This window comes from Heliconius melpomene, chromosome 13, assembly GCF_056956725.1.
Source record: "Heliconius melpomene rosina isolate 202511_hmr_F chromosome 13, ASM5695672v1, whole genome shotgun sequence".
In the NCBI taxonomy this organism is placed as follows: domain Eukaryota; kingdom Metazoa; phylum Arthropoda; class Insecta; order Lepidoptera; family Nymphalidae; genus Heliconius; species Heliconius melpomene.
Window position 1 is genome coordinate 4,263,629 of NC_140401.1, and position 14,732 is coordinate 4,278,360.

The 14,732-nt window shown below is 33.8% G+C and overlaps 1 protein-coding gene across 1 annotated transcript in view; it reads left to right on the plus strand.

Annotated features, from left to right (window-relative positions):
- Positions 1–6,507: 6,507 nt before the first annotated feature.
- Positions 6,508–14,732, plus strand: part of LOC146532580 (uncharacterized) — a 93,503-nt gene continuing 85,278 nt past the window's right edge. Inside the window, exons 1-2 of the mRNA XM_085196230.1 lie at positions 6,508–6,618; positions 7,237–7,310. The gene's annotated coding sequence lies outside the window, so the exon portion shown is untranslated. The remainder of the gene's footprint in view (positions 6,619–7,236; positions 7,311–14,732) is intronic.

Sequence of the window (14,732 nt, forward strand, 5' to 3'; positions counted from 1 at the left end):
GACAATTTTTGTTAACTCGACTTCCTTTAGACAAGAGTTCTCTACCTTCTGAATATTCGGAATTTACAATACGGCCTATAACATTATAAATATAATTTATAAAGATACTCAGAGTCTATCCTAAGTATATTTTCCATTTTGTATTGATTGTTAGCATTGGTCGCCTTGGATTGAATCAGTAATAAGTTAGATAATTTCACATTTAAAATTCAAATTTACAATTTAATTAAAACAGAATATAAAATACAGAAATATCCAGCTATAAATATATTTAAGTATAGCCTCCATAAATTATACTGCTACAAGGATAAAAATATAAAAGAAGACAATAATATGTTCGCAACAACTCCGGGCTTCGGATATGTTAAAACGGTTCGAAAGTAAAGCTTTTAAGCTCTCCAGTAACAATTACTCGCGTACTTCTAAAAATTCGCGCTGTTTTCGAGGATGCGGTTTCGTCGGCCAGAAGTTTCAATGGTACGATTATGTAGATGGATTCCTATTTGTTCTTACCAAATTATAATCCTCGCCAATTTAAATTCTAATTGCTTACCACAAGTAATGTAAAATATATTTTATGATTAAATTTTATTTTTTATAAAAAATTGTTTGGTCTAACTTTGTAATTTGGATTCATTGAATACTTACTAAATTCCTTATAGCAATATTACTAGGTGTTTTTTTTCTGTAAAAAATAGAACGTAATCATAGGAAGGATTAATATTGAAAATGTGTTTTTCTCTTTGTTAGGTAAGTTTTAAAAACACTCTTGTTTATAGAGTACGAGGGGACCCTTTAATTATTTTTAATGCATTGAAAAATTATCATAAATTGTAATTTAGGTATAATAATAATTGTAGTACCTATAGAGAATATAATTAAAAATATTTCTTAAAGTATTAATTATATGAAATTCATCAATTGTTAAATCAATTTGTATTCTACGTTTATGATAACATTTTAGTCTGTAGTAGTCTGTACATAAAGTGTTGAGCTTCAAAACAATAGCGGGCAAACAGTTCTGTTTTAGTTTGAAATGTAGTTAGAGAAATTATAGTTTTAATTATCTTATAATTTTAATTTATTATAATTGAAAATTGAAAATAATTAGCACAATATATTACAGGTCGACGATGATGGTTTGATAAATAGTAGGCAATAAATAGTAGAAAGCCTTGACAGATAAATAGTAATTCATCAAATGGGAACCGAATCCAAAATAATCATGTGTATGACATTAATAAATTTTTACTGTACTGTTAAAAAATGCAATATTGTTTCTTAACTTAATGTCTTAAAATTGAAGTAGATATTTATCTTTCAGTTTTTAGTACTAAAACTGTTGTAAACTCTTAGGATATACCATAAAAGTGACATTTGGCTAAATCTAGGTGTTTAGCGGCGCTACGAAGGTGTTCTTTAATGCTTGGCTAAGTACATTGAAAGTTGGCACGAGAATCGCTATACATGTTCCCAAATTGGCATGGCTTTGCTGCATTAGGTATATAAAATAACTTTTTTACTAGATTATTTTTATATAAAAGGCTAGGTAGTGGTATCGTAAAGGCTGTATGCGACTATAAACGCGACAGGTTGTTCAATTCCCACTCGAGGAACTGAAATATTTAATTTATTTTCATTTCATCGCTTTGGTAACAAGGCGAAATCGCGGTGTTGAATCCCACCACTCCACATGTAATACTTCCAGAATTCGGCGGAAAGTAGGGAACGGAAGTGTCTTAAAGGAACGGAGTATCTTAACAACATTTCTGCCTACCTGTGTGCTGCTATGTATGGCGTGTAGCTATTTTTAGCTTCGGTTGGATGGATTCAGCAAGGATTCGCGGCACTGGTGCTGCACTTATGAATCTTAAGTGAAAATATTGAAAGTGGTTCAAACGATCACGTCCTACGATTTCACACTTGTATTTTCTATCTACTTGTGACACCGCGATATTTTTTGATGTCAGATCCAGACAATTTTATTTTATATTTGGATTGGTACATTTTATTACGGGCGTTTGAATGATATTGGCGAAGTTTTCAGTTTCAAAATACTCCCTTTTTCTCATTGCTAGCAAAAACTTTTTTGTGACAACCGTAAAAAATGAAATAGAAGTTTGCTCTCGAGTTATTTTTGCAGGTTTCAAACATAAAGTTTGAATAATTTAATTGAAGCCCGGAATATAGTCTCTCAATTATTTTAAAATAAAGTAAATTAATGAATGTAAAATTGTTATGTTTGAGTAATAGATGCTAAATTTAGTTTTATAAGTAGATAGATACTTGTAATATTGACTTTAATTATAAAACATAATATTGTGTGTAAGTTATTCTTCCGTTATTATTCATAGCAGTTTTTCCTAGACACCGGGGATGCTTTAGGTATAGTCATATTTTGCATTAAAATTCTTATCTTTTAGATTCATGGTTGACTTCGGGCGTTTTATAGATACAACCTTTTTTATAGTTTCGTGACGCACTTGGAAATTGCCCAACTGAAAGCGATTTTTGTAAATTTTAAAAATATATTTTTTTAATTGGATGTATAAATAGCACACAGAGTGTGGAGAATAAAGAGATAGGTATTGTTACTATTGATGTTAAATTTTCATCATATGCATTTTATAGAACCCAAGAAATTTTGAATGCTATGTATAAATGTATTAACAATGTAGATAGAAATACATATATGTATTAAAATCGAAAATTATATAAGCTTATATCAAAACGTTTTCTCAAGTCTTCCTTTCCATGATAAATCTTAAAAATAGCGGTCCTCTGTAGCACATTACGTGGACATATCGCCGCCTGATGGTGAAAATGATCTCGTATGTTTCAGTTACAAGAGTTATTTATTGTTAGGGACATATCAATCGTCATTTGTAAGCGACATGCCACAATTGCGACAAATTTTTGTTAATTTATATTTTTCTATATTTTTGTTTGAATATTTAGGAGAAAATCATCAGCTTCACGCTGTATCCCGCACATAGCAGGGTAGGCAGAGGGAACCTAGTGTTAAGACACCCCGTTCCCCGCTTTCTGCCGAATTCTGGAGGCATTGCGTGTTGAATGGCCGAACTTAACGCCTCACTCGGCCTCGACAACAGAGCGAAGAAATGGAAATATAAACGTAAATAAATATTTCACTTCCTCGAGTGAGGATTGAACCCACAACCGTCGCGTTAGTCACACCCTTGTGCCGCTGCGCCTCGACGGCCTCTTAGGAAAAAATAACATTTTGTTATTAGGTACTCACAGATCACGTGGACATACCAAGCTGAAATTCATATTAAATATTCAGATCTACGGTGTCTTCGAGCACAGAAAAAAATATAGTAATTAATTAATTGTTTTCTTTTAACTGTTAATATTGGAAATTGTAAAATTAATAAATTACTTATTTTATTGTTTAGGTTATTTCATACAAATGACTAAAAATAAATGTAGCATTATGTAGCTCTCATCAGTAGGTAACTGGTGTAATAGACACATGGGGTTTAGTTAGTATGTATATAGTCGAAATTCTCACCTGCATTCTGTTCATTAGGTCTGGCAGATCAGCATTGTTCAGCTTGATCAATTGCTTGTTGATTAGACACAATAGCTACCTATATTTGCTATTATAGTCCTTACACTCCCAATCATTGAAGCAATGTTACTATATAAATTATAGAGCATTTAACACCTAAATTGAGGCTGTCGTGGTGCAGGGGCGCAAAAGTGGGACTATAACGCGATTGTTGCGGGTTCGATCCCCACTCGAGGAAATGAATTAATATTTATTAATATTTTCATTTTTTCGCTCTGGCATCAAGGCAAAAGCTACTCTGTTGAGTGCCTCGCATTGCCTCGAAAAATTTAGCAACAGCGGGGAACGGAATGTCACAACACTATGTTCCCTAAGCTGATTTTTTTAAATTATAATTTAGCAGTTAAATTTATTACATCACGTAAGGATTTAAGACATATCTATTTTTATATATTTCAAACGAAATCACGCCGCGTAAATTGACTTAAAAAATCACCCAATTTGTCAGAAGTGTCCTCACATTTAACACTAAGCTAAAAAACAAACAACATCAAAGCACTAAAGGGATTCTTGGGCAAACAATGTAGAATCAACGCGATAAATGTATCAGAAGGGAAATCTGTAAGGCGGAAGGTAAACATGTCTTGCTTCGAAAGCCTGCTAAGGGATGATTCACTGGGCTAGAAAATGTTAGTTGATTTTTGAATTTACCGGTTCAATGCCTCTTTCAACACGAGGACGGCAGTCTCTGCTCAATTGTGTTTGAGAACTGTAGCCTGTAAACAATGTTGCTACCTACTATTATTTTATATGTCGTTTATGTATGCAATCTATTCTTTTATGTAGTGTTAAATGTTTCATAAGGCAAGGTGCGGCGTTGAGTTTCGCCACCACTGAAAAAAATATACATTTCATAGATCAATTACGCCAATAAACCGATTCACTGAATACATACTTGATTCATTGTATGGTAATTTGACATAGATAATTAAGCTGTCGAAAAATAAATGAATACAGGTAGTTTTTAACTAGTCAAAATATATCTAACTCCTTGTATACATGGGTACCTCAATTAAGACGTGATGCAGTCGTGGCAGTCGTGGTAGTCACAAAGTATGACTATAAACGCGACAGGTTGTGAGTTCGATTCCCATTAGGGGAAATGAAATATTTAATTTCAGTCAATTTTCATTTCTTCACTCTGGGGTCGTGGCAAAACCTCGAAGTTGAGTTCAGCCACTCAACACACAATGCCTCGAGAATCCGGCGGAAAATGGGGAACGGAGTGCCTTAATAATAGGTTCCATCTGCCTACCCTGCTGTGTGCGGGATACAGCGTGAAGCTGATAAAAAATAATTATTATTATTACATAGACTTTTGCGAAATGTCAATGTATAACATATATATACCTATAATACTTATTGTTAATGTATTTTACACTTCAAATACGATGCAATAAGTCTTGCTGATATTAAAATGAAAGTCGCCATTTTATATTATATTCACAAGCCTGTCGTTGCAATGTTCATCACCCTCGAGAAACTTACCAATTGGATTATTCTCGTACCGTAGCTTAAGCCGTATTCTTTCTTAGAATTGAGGTCAAAAAATCCTTTTTTTTTATTTATCAGAATCTATATATATAAAATCGAAAGGTCACTCACTCATCACGAAATCTCAGAACCTACATGTGCTAGGAATCTCAAATTTTGCATAGGAGTTACTTATAGGACGTAGGTGCTCGCTAAGACGGGAATTGGCAATATTCGACTTCTAAGGGGTTGTTTTTGGGGTCGAAAGTTTGTATGAAACTTCGTTACAACAAATGCTAGGAGTCTCATATTTTGCATAGACGTCACTAGGACGTAGTCACGGAGACAGAAATTAATAATAACGTAGTTCACGCGGGTGAAACCGCGAGCGGGCCGCTAGTTAATAATAAAATTAAACTGTTATATTTTGTGTTTATCTTCGTAATTAGGTATTATTAGATTTTATTGAATATTGTACTTGAGTGCTTGAAACAATTATTTCTAAGCTTCTTTCATAATACAAGAATTGAAAGGCAGTGAAAAATTATTATCGGTAGGAAAATTGTAGTAACAGTACACTCTTACGATATAACGAATTCTCTAAGAAAATTTTTAATCTATTCTAATTAAATTAGTATTAGACAGAGGGGTGCGCAGGAGTTGAGAGTTAAGTAACCGTATTTTTTTTTGTAAAAAATTGATTCTTTAAATTTTAAAAGTCATTATAAGAAAAAAATGCAAGTACAATTAACTTAGCCATTTAGACGCTTGACCGCTACCAAATAACCTAAAGATTGGGCAGGAAACCCTAAATTGAAGTGAAGTTTTCTCATTAATTTGATTACGTCGATCCCACGCCGACCCGTGTCACAAGTTACTTCATTAGTTACGCAACTCGCCGAAAGTAATCCTATCGAGTTACGCACGGTAAAATACGATTACTTTAAATTATTTTGACGATTAAACTATTGATTTTTTCAAAATTCTATAAATAGATACAATATAAAGAAAAAGAAGCTTTCACTATATGAACTTTTTTATTATAGTCTTTTATGTGGCTATATGTTTATTATGTTTGTCTTGAAATATTATACAGATTTGTAGCGCTTTTTTCTATTTAAAACACTTTTTTTAGCATCACGCAACCTTGAATCAACAAGGAAGTTAATCAGAGCAGGTAAGTAGAAATAATTCATTCCACCGACTTGGGATCGAATCCACAACCGTCTTGTTTATATTCAGAAGTTATCGCACTGAATCACGTTGGATTTTATTGGATATTTTAATATAACGTCTCATTGTATTCATTGTAAAATATAACAGTTATTGTATTACAATATCAATATTGTTAGCGTACAAGTGTAAAAGTGGGTAGATTTAGATGAAAAAAAGACAATAAAAGCAGTGGAATTGTCAAACGAGAACAGTTGTTTCTAGGCGGAAGCCCTGATTGGAAGCTATCTAGTGTTTAGTGTTGTTATTGAGTGATACATGTCACTTATTGTAATTACGTGGAACCTCTGTGCGAGTACGTTGGAAACATATAGACGGTATGTGTTTTTATCGTGTTTATTTTAAAAACGTTAACCGCTTCCGTTTTCTAACTATATAGCTATTTTATAAGAAGCAAAACGCATCTATTCTACTAGGTGGAGGACTTATCCAATAGTAATCCAAATAAGCTTATATGGAAGAAGCATTAAGATGGTTGATGGACAGTAGTTTCAGAATTTTTAATTGCCAGAAAAAATATATATAGTTTATTCGAATTCGCAATGTTTCCATAACTAACAATATGAAAATATTTTTGATATATAAAGTTTTAATTGTCTAAAAGTTTTCGGTAAAATTGTATCAAATTTATGTGTACAGGTTAATGGTAGCTTAGCTTTATATTCATTTTGCTTTACTTATTAATAGATTGAGTTATGACATAGATTTTTTAGAAAAGATGAAGAACATTCTTAATAAAATTATTTTTAACGGACTTTTTTATTTTAAATACAAATAAAACTATAGCAGTTCTAACATTAGAAAAAATACAATCATTGAATGTCTCACATAGTAGGTGTAAGTGAATCTGATCCAAATTGAGAATTCAAAGTCATTAGCGTGGGCGACTTAATTGATGTTAGCTGAATGATTGATTACGTTGCTATGTTCTCCAGATCACTTGGAGTTAACGTCACCGCTCCATCTGGAACTGCTATCGTGACGGCTACGGCTTCTCTTACATCTATTAGTAAGTAAATACAAAGAAATTTTATAATTGAAAATTGTGTAGCAAGATTGTGAGATTAATTTCCAATCATTAGTTATATATTTGTCTTATATATAACTAATGATTGGAAATAAAAAATATATGTTATATTATATTCATATTTGTAATTAGACTGTGCTTTCTTTATTTGTTATTCGATAATCATGATAGATATTTAGCCCTGGCGCAGGAACACAAGCATGCGAGTAAGCGCGACAAGTTATGAATTCGATTCTCACTTGTAGAAAATCATAATTAATATTTTTATTTCCTTGCTCTGATAACCAGGCAAAGCGCGGCGTTAAGTTCCTCAAGCACGGCGTTGAGTTCGGCAGTAAATTGTTTTAATGGAAACCAGGATAGCAGGGTAGGCAGAGAGAACCTAGTCCCTCTGCCTACCCAGCCGTGTGAAAAACAGTGTGAAGCTAAAAAAAATTAAATTAACAGAATAAAATAATTTATGAGAATGCTAAAGAAATGTACTTACTACTTACGCTATACTATGTAAATACTTGTGTATTGTAAAGAGTTATCCACTAATCCCATTCGTTGACTACGGCTAAAAACATATAAATAATAATAAAAAATAGATTTAGAGTTCATAAAACATCATTTTAAAAACGTTTAAGTTATTTTAATAGCGCAGCCTAAAATACTAGCTTGTAATTAAATTTGATGCAAGCTTAAAGAACCCTCTAAGAGTATACGAGTATAATGCTGAGAGTTGGTAGTTAGCGTTTAAGAGCTTAAAGAATGAAGCCACAGGGACTGCGGTGCTGGAGACAAGCGACTTAATTAACTGTGCCCAAGCATTATGTGCATGTTGTTGATTGCAGGTGTCTGGGGTGTTACTTACGAGTTAAGACACTGTGTTTAGATTTTATGAGGCATAAATGTCACTCAAATTAATTTCTTAGAAATGAATATGAATATGGACGTTGTGGGGTTTTAATCCTTGACGGCTTCCAAGAGTTCAAACGAAAACCTAATGTCTGGACACTCCTGTCTCCTGTCCTCCTGTCTCCCACGAGATGAGATTGAATCCACAACTATCAGGCTTATAGTCTACAGCACGCTGATCTCATGACCTAATTCAACATATATAACTTCCGATTCAAATAAATAGTTGTAGAGCTAAGCTCTATTCTGTATTGATCTGTCTTCAGAGACAATACTCGTACAGCACTATTTACATATTATGCAGATATTTTATGGTTACATCACTATTTATTTCCTTTCTGTTTGAAATCCTAACCACGATGTAGATGTACACAAATACAACTTTTTTTTTTTCAAGTAATGTTAAAAGGATTATAAATCTATTGATTTTATCTTTTTGTGTTTAGTAGTTTGATTGTTTTTTTTTCAGCTTCACGCTGTATCAAGCACAGAGCAGGGTGGGCAGAGGGTACCTGGTGTTAAGATTTTACCACTTCCTGCCGAATTCTGGAGACATTGCGTTTTTAGCAGAACTCAACGCCGCGCTTTGTCTCAACACCAGAGTGAAGAAATGGAAATATAAACGTAAATAAATATTTCACTTCGTCGAGTGGGGATCGAACCCACAACCGTCGCGTTACTGTCATAACCTTGGGCCGCTGTGCCACGACGGCCTATTGATTGTTGTGTATTCTAATTTTTATTTGAGAGATTCAATGTCTCCATGGTTTAGTTAGATTAGTTTAGACCTAGGTGCTATCAATACCACTAAATAAGGTTTATATTTTAAATAGTATTAAAAATACTAATACTAAAACGTATTAATACGAATTATAAACAGTTGTAAGATATTTAATTTTTTACTGAAAAAATATAGTATATATAAAAAATGCATCAGTCACTATAGCCAAATTGCAATGCTTTTAGCACTACAAGTGTCCGCAGTGAATCGTTGAGTGATTAGAGATGATGGCGGCCGAAATCTAACGGAAATTGGCATCAGAGCCAGACTAAACCTATTAAGGATTTACAGGAATTTATAAATAGATCATTGGGTGCCTAGTTTTTGTAACTACAATTGATTTCTTTTACTTGGTTACGTTATATAAATTTCGTAAATATTTTTATACATTGTCAAGTAATAATTTCAATTTTATAGAAATATTTTTATTTATATATTTTTGTAATTCTCCAAGGTTAGATACCTCTCTCCATTAGATACCTACAGGTATCTAAATTGTAACTAGCTAACTGTTAATACTAACGAAATGCAAATTACTATAACATAAAATATTTGCATTGTACAGTATTTAGTATTAGAATAGACGAATAATTTAAAGTAACGTCCAATACTGCGCATACAATGAAAGGACGTTGTAAATACAAAGATAATAGTATATGCATATAGATTGAACATCGGACTACTAGTTCAGCCACTAGTTTAGCCAGCCGCTGTAATACATAATAGCTATTTCCATTCACGACTAAATACAGTTACGTAAATAAACGTTGCAAACGATGGCGACGCCCATACTGTCCACTCGTTAGACAGTGTAAGAAATAAAAAAAATATAAAATTGTATCTCCCGCAAGAAGAATGGTGCAATGGTGGCAAGGAGGAGGGAACCTAGTGTTAAGACACTCCGCTCTCCTTTTTGATTCTGGTGTCATTACATGTTGAGCGTTGTTGTTGTTGTAGCGGAACTGAACGCCGCACTTTGCCTCGACAATAGAGCGAAGAAATGATGGATTTGAATCTACAACCTGTTGCGTTTACAGTCATACGCTTGTGCGCCATGACTGGCCACAAAATCCGTTATAAAGCCTCTTAAATTTTAAAACTATTTTCTGTATCGGAACAAGATCTTTAAAATAAAAATAATTTAATTATTTATTATTTTTCTATGGTAATAAAAACAATGATAAATATTTTACGTTTACAAAATCTGCTCATTGAATCCACTCTAATTTTCCAAATTATTAATGAATTGTTCGTGAGACCATCGACAGTCGCGGCACGTCGCGCCTCCCGCCTCCGGAATCACTTCGCTGCCCGCCCGCGGTGACAGTGACGTATTGCTGCGCATCTTTAACACCCGTGTAATGGATTTTCCCTGATGTAGGAGAATTGTGGAATATTTCATAATTTAAATAACTTACTAGTGAAGAAGAATATTGTTTTTAAGTGGTTTTGTATCTTAATGTATAAAAAAACACAATAGGACGCTTTGTTGTCCCATGTAATTCTGTATTTGCATGTCAAGATCAATTATCTAAAGATAGTATGGAAGCATCAAACTGAAATGAATGCCAAATATCTCTTTCTTGTCTCTTGGGTTAAGCTATGTGAACACACTCACAGGATACTAGCATTTATGTATACTTTTTGCTGCCTTTTTTATTAAATTAATCGCATAATCGAAACCACTACTTACTACTACTTCCGTCTTCCAGTACTTCCCTTCCGTCTTCTTCCTCCTGGCATTAATCTCGGCATATGTTGCCAAGGTCTGCCTTCCTGCTTAACCTTAACCTAGTCCAATTTGTACGATCTTTACTGACTTGTATTTGTAGTTCATTTTATGCAAAATGGGCGTAGACTTAGTTTCTCAACTTTCACAACGTAACCTATAGAGTATTTTCTGTAGACCTAGATAGAATTTGGCAGTAAGTCAAACTTACAATCCAAATAAAAGAAAAAAAATGAAAAATAGATATTTGTATTTATAGGTATTACAGAAAAAACCATAACAAAATTACCCATAATTACCCATTATTCCACATAAAGTGTATTAAAAACGATGCATATACGCTCGTATCTTTTGTATTGACCTAAAAGCTTAATCTTGTCTGTGTCCCAAGCTAAATACGTCCACGGAATTGTCTCGACAGACGAACTGATAGACCTACAAGCAGACGTACATCCGATTGATTATATAAGGGTTCCATTAGAAAATGGAATGGTAAAGAAGAATCTTTTGAAGAATGGGACCCTAAATGAGGATTTATAAACTTGGTATGCCAAAGTCATATGATTTTATTATTAATATGTTAATTTCCATATATTGATACCATTAAAAAATTTAAATTTATTTACTAGTAAATCATTAAACAGTATATGTAATGTAACGTGTAGATAGTGTTAAATCCAGTAAGTTATCGCTTTAAGCGACCGCATAAGTGCCTAACCTGACCTAGAAGACTAATAGCAGTCACTGCTACCCGAGGCAATTTGAGAGAAGGTAATAATGTAGTGTTATTTATTATGTAACATTCTCTGTATCTAAATACAACACCCATTTATCAATGTGCTTCTTGAAGTAAAATTGAATTCATAAATTATACATATTATATTAACTATTTGTACGTCGTCGAGTATTTCACAAATAAATATTATAAACTTTTCGATTTATAGAGTTAAAACCCCCTTTCTGCTTTAAGGGACGCACTCTCCATTTATTGACGAATAATATGTCGACCGAGCTACACAGAACATATAGAATATTTTTTGTTTAATATATTTTTAGAATATTATTTGCTTAATTATTTTACTCGAAATAGGGGGGGAAATTAAGCCATTCAGTATCTATCGAGCTATATAAGATGTTTGTAACTTTAATTATATCAAGGGTATAATTACACAGTCTTGGACGTGTGTACTAATTGAGGGTAGTCGAAATGAAAGGTAAATCTGTTTTAAACCACAGTATAGAGCAGGCCACGCGGCGCTCGAGCCGTCACGCGTCGCGCTAACTTAATCCCTCATCAAATCCAGATTAATTAAACAGGCTCAACCGCGATCCCAGTCAAGCCATCTTGTATGTATGCGTGTAGTTTTAGACGTAGGATTTAATATTAAATTTATATTATTGACTATGATATAATGAAAGAAGTCGGTTAAAATATTCGTCCTACTAATATTATAAATGTGAAAGTTTGTGAGGTTGGATGTTTGTCCCACTTTAGCGCAAAAACTACTGAACGGATTTAGGTGAAACGTTACAGTAATATAGCTTATACATCTGAATAAGACATATGCTACAATTTATACAAAGATTTTGTATAATATAACAATAAGTTTAAGCGGGCGAAGCCGTTTGTCGGCGGTTAGTAGGTCATATATTATTATTAGGAGAACTTAGGGGCACATCACTCTTTTCTACAATATATTCTTATTTAAAAGCAAAATATTTTAGTTTTATTTTAGTTTTTAACACGTTCCTTAGCCTTATCAAAGTCACGAAAATTTTACCTAATACAATATCTTTCAAATATTATCACTATATTGAGTGCATTCAAATAGGTTATTGAAAACTGTCATAAGAGCTTTGTTATAATAAAATGTAGGGGATTTTTTGTATCTATTCATAGTCTTTGCTATTATTCTTTACGTGACGAAGACGAGCACTTGATCAAAATATAATACGTTGTTTTTTTTATCTAATTTAGCATTTACAGAATTCAATGTTTTAAGAAAGTAATTTTAAGTATAATTGGAAAATATATGTACAAATATAAATGTCTTAAATAAAGTATAAATAAGATAAATCCAGATCATAATATTTAATTTAACAATGGGCAAAACAAACAACGAATTGAAAGATTAACAAGCACTCAAGGCGGAGTATGCGTAATACAATCAAAACTTTTGATGAATTTCCCCAAAACTGTCTTTGTTTCCCCTTTAACTTTACTTCAGTAATAAAATATGCACTTGACTTCTGTTTATATAAAGTAATTAAAATGTCAAGATATATATTTACATATGAAGTTTGCTTTTGGTATGGGAAGAACAAAAAATCGATTTTTTTATAATATAATAATTAATTTAATCAGTGTGAACCATTGTTATCTATGCACTTTTGCCATCTCATAGGTAGTTCATTGATCCCTTTATAAAAAAGAAACGATTCGGACGAGAATCAATAAAATCTTTGAAGACGGTTTGGACTGCCCCATCGGAGTCGTCATTACATTAAGAAACAGATTATTCGTAGTCAGTAAAATTTTCTTATATTTAATTAATTATTCTTGTTACTTTAAATGAGGAAAACGCGTAGTAAATGTATTTAAATGTCTATATTATATGGTAATATTTACAAGTAGATAACTAGAAATATCTACATAAAGTGTTATTTCTTTAATTGGAAGTTGTTTGTGATTTATAGCATAGGAGAGAGATACAGCTGTGGCGCTGACCGCAGCCCACAATGGAGTACAAATCTTTCTCTGCGAGACGCCACGTACTGAAACCTCATTTTCATACGTCACAAGGGTTCATCCCCGGATCAACATGAGGAATTTATTGAGTATTTACGGAAGCAACGGAACGGAAAATGTTATGCTTAAAATTAGGCATTTTCGCTTTTTGAAGTATATGCTTATATACTATTTAAGAATATTTTTAATTTATTGTTAAATATTTACTACTTCTATATTCTTCGTTTTCTTGATAGTAGGTATGTAGTATTTTTCTTAGGGAATTTTAATTTATTTTCAAAATTATTATATTGTTGAGACTATGTTTTAAAAGGCCAACAGAGATCTCATACTTTGTCTCGTACTCGAGAGAGACGATAGAGGACGTATCTCTCTTGACATCATATATTCAAATTGTTCTGGTCACTTTTTTTTTTTTTTTTTTTCGGACTTGACTTTAATGCTGTTAGCCTTACTGGCCTTTACAGCGACACCGGGTGGGTAGGGAAGAGGGTACTCTGTCCCTGAAAATATGCAGGCACTGTGTGGCTGCCTGTGGGGAGTGCCGACGACGCAAGGGCGCCCCCTGCGGGGCTCGAACCTCGGCTTGCGGTCGTCGAGCGGGCTGGGAGTTTCCCTATTCTAAGCAAAGCCGGCCGCGACACAGAAGCCGCGACCGGGGGATAAAATTAGACTAATCTAAGGGAGCTAACGGTCCCTAACCGCTGGACCCGACGGCGCCGAGGCGTCGCCGGGCCGTGAGATAAGCTAGACTACGTCGTCGATTCCGGCGACGACGGTGTGTGTGTCGTGCGTGTGTAGTGTGTTTCCTACCTACGTACGGGCCGTTTGCTACGGTAATGGCGTCATCGGGGTCTAAGAGGACGCTACGCGGGCGTCTACGAATCGCGTGAGGCGTGTAATTACACGCCTCAGCGACGAGGGGGTTCGCGTGCGAGCCTGCGCGCTCAAAGTAGCGCTTCGCTAAGCGTTTGCAGTGCTCGTGAATCGATTCCAGTTCAAAATCTCTATGTAGGTCGACATTACGCACGTACCAGGGGGAACCTGATGCGATGCGCAGGAATTTATTTTGCACTTTTTGCAAGGGAGCAAGCTTGGTGTGCGCGAACGCAACGCAAGCGTAAGTAAGGACAGGTCTAATACAAGCTTTGTATAGTGTCAGCTTATTTCTAAGTGACATTTTACTATTCTTGTTTATGAGATAATATAATCTATTGAGAATGTACTTTGCTTTATTGCAGACTT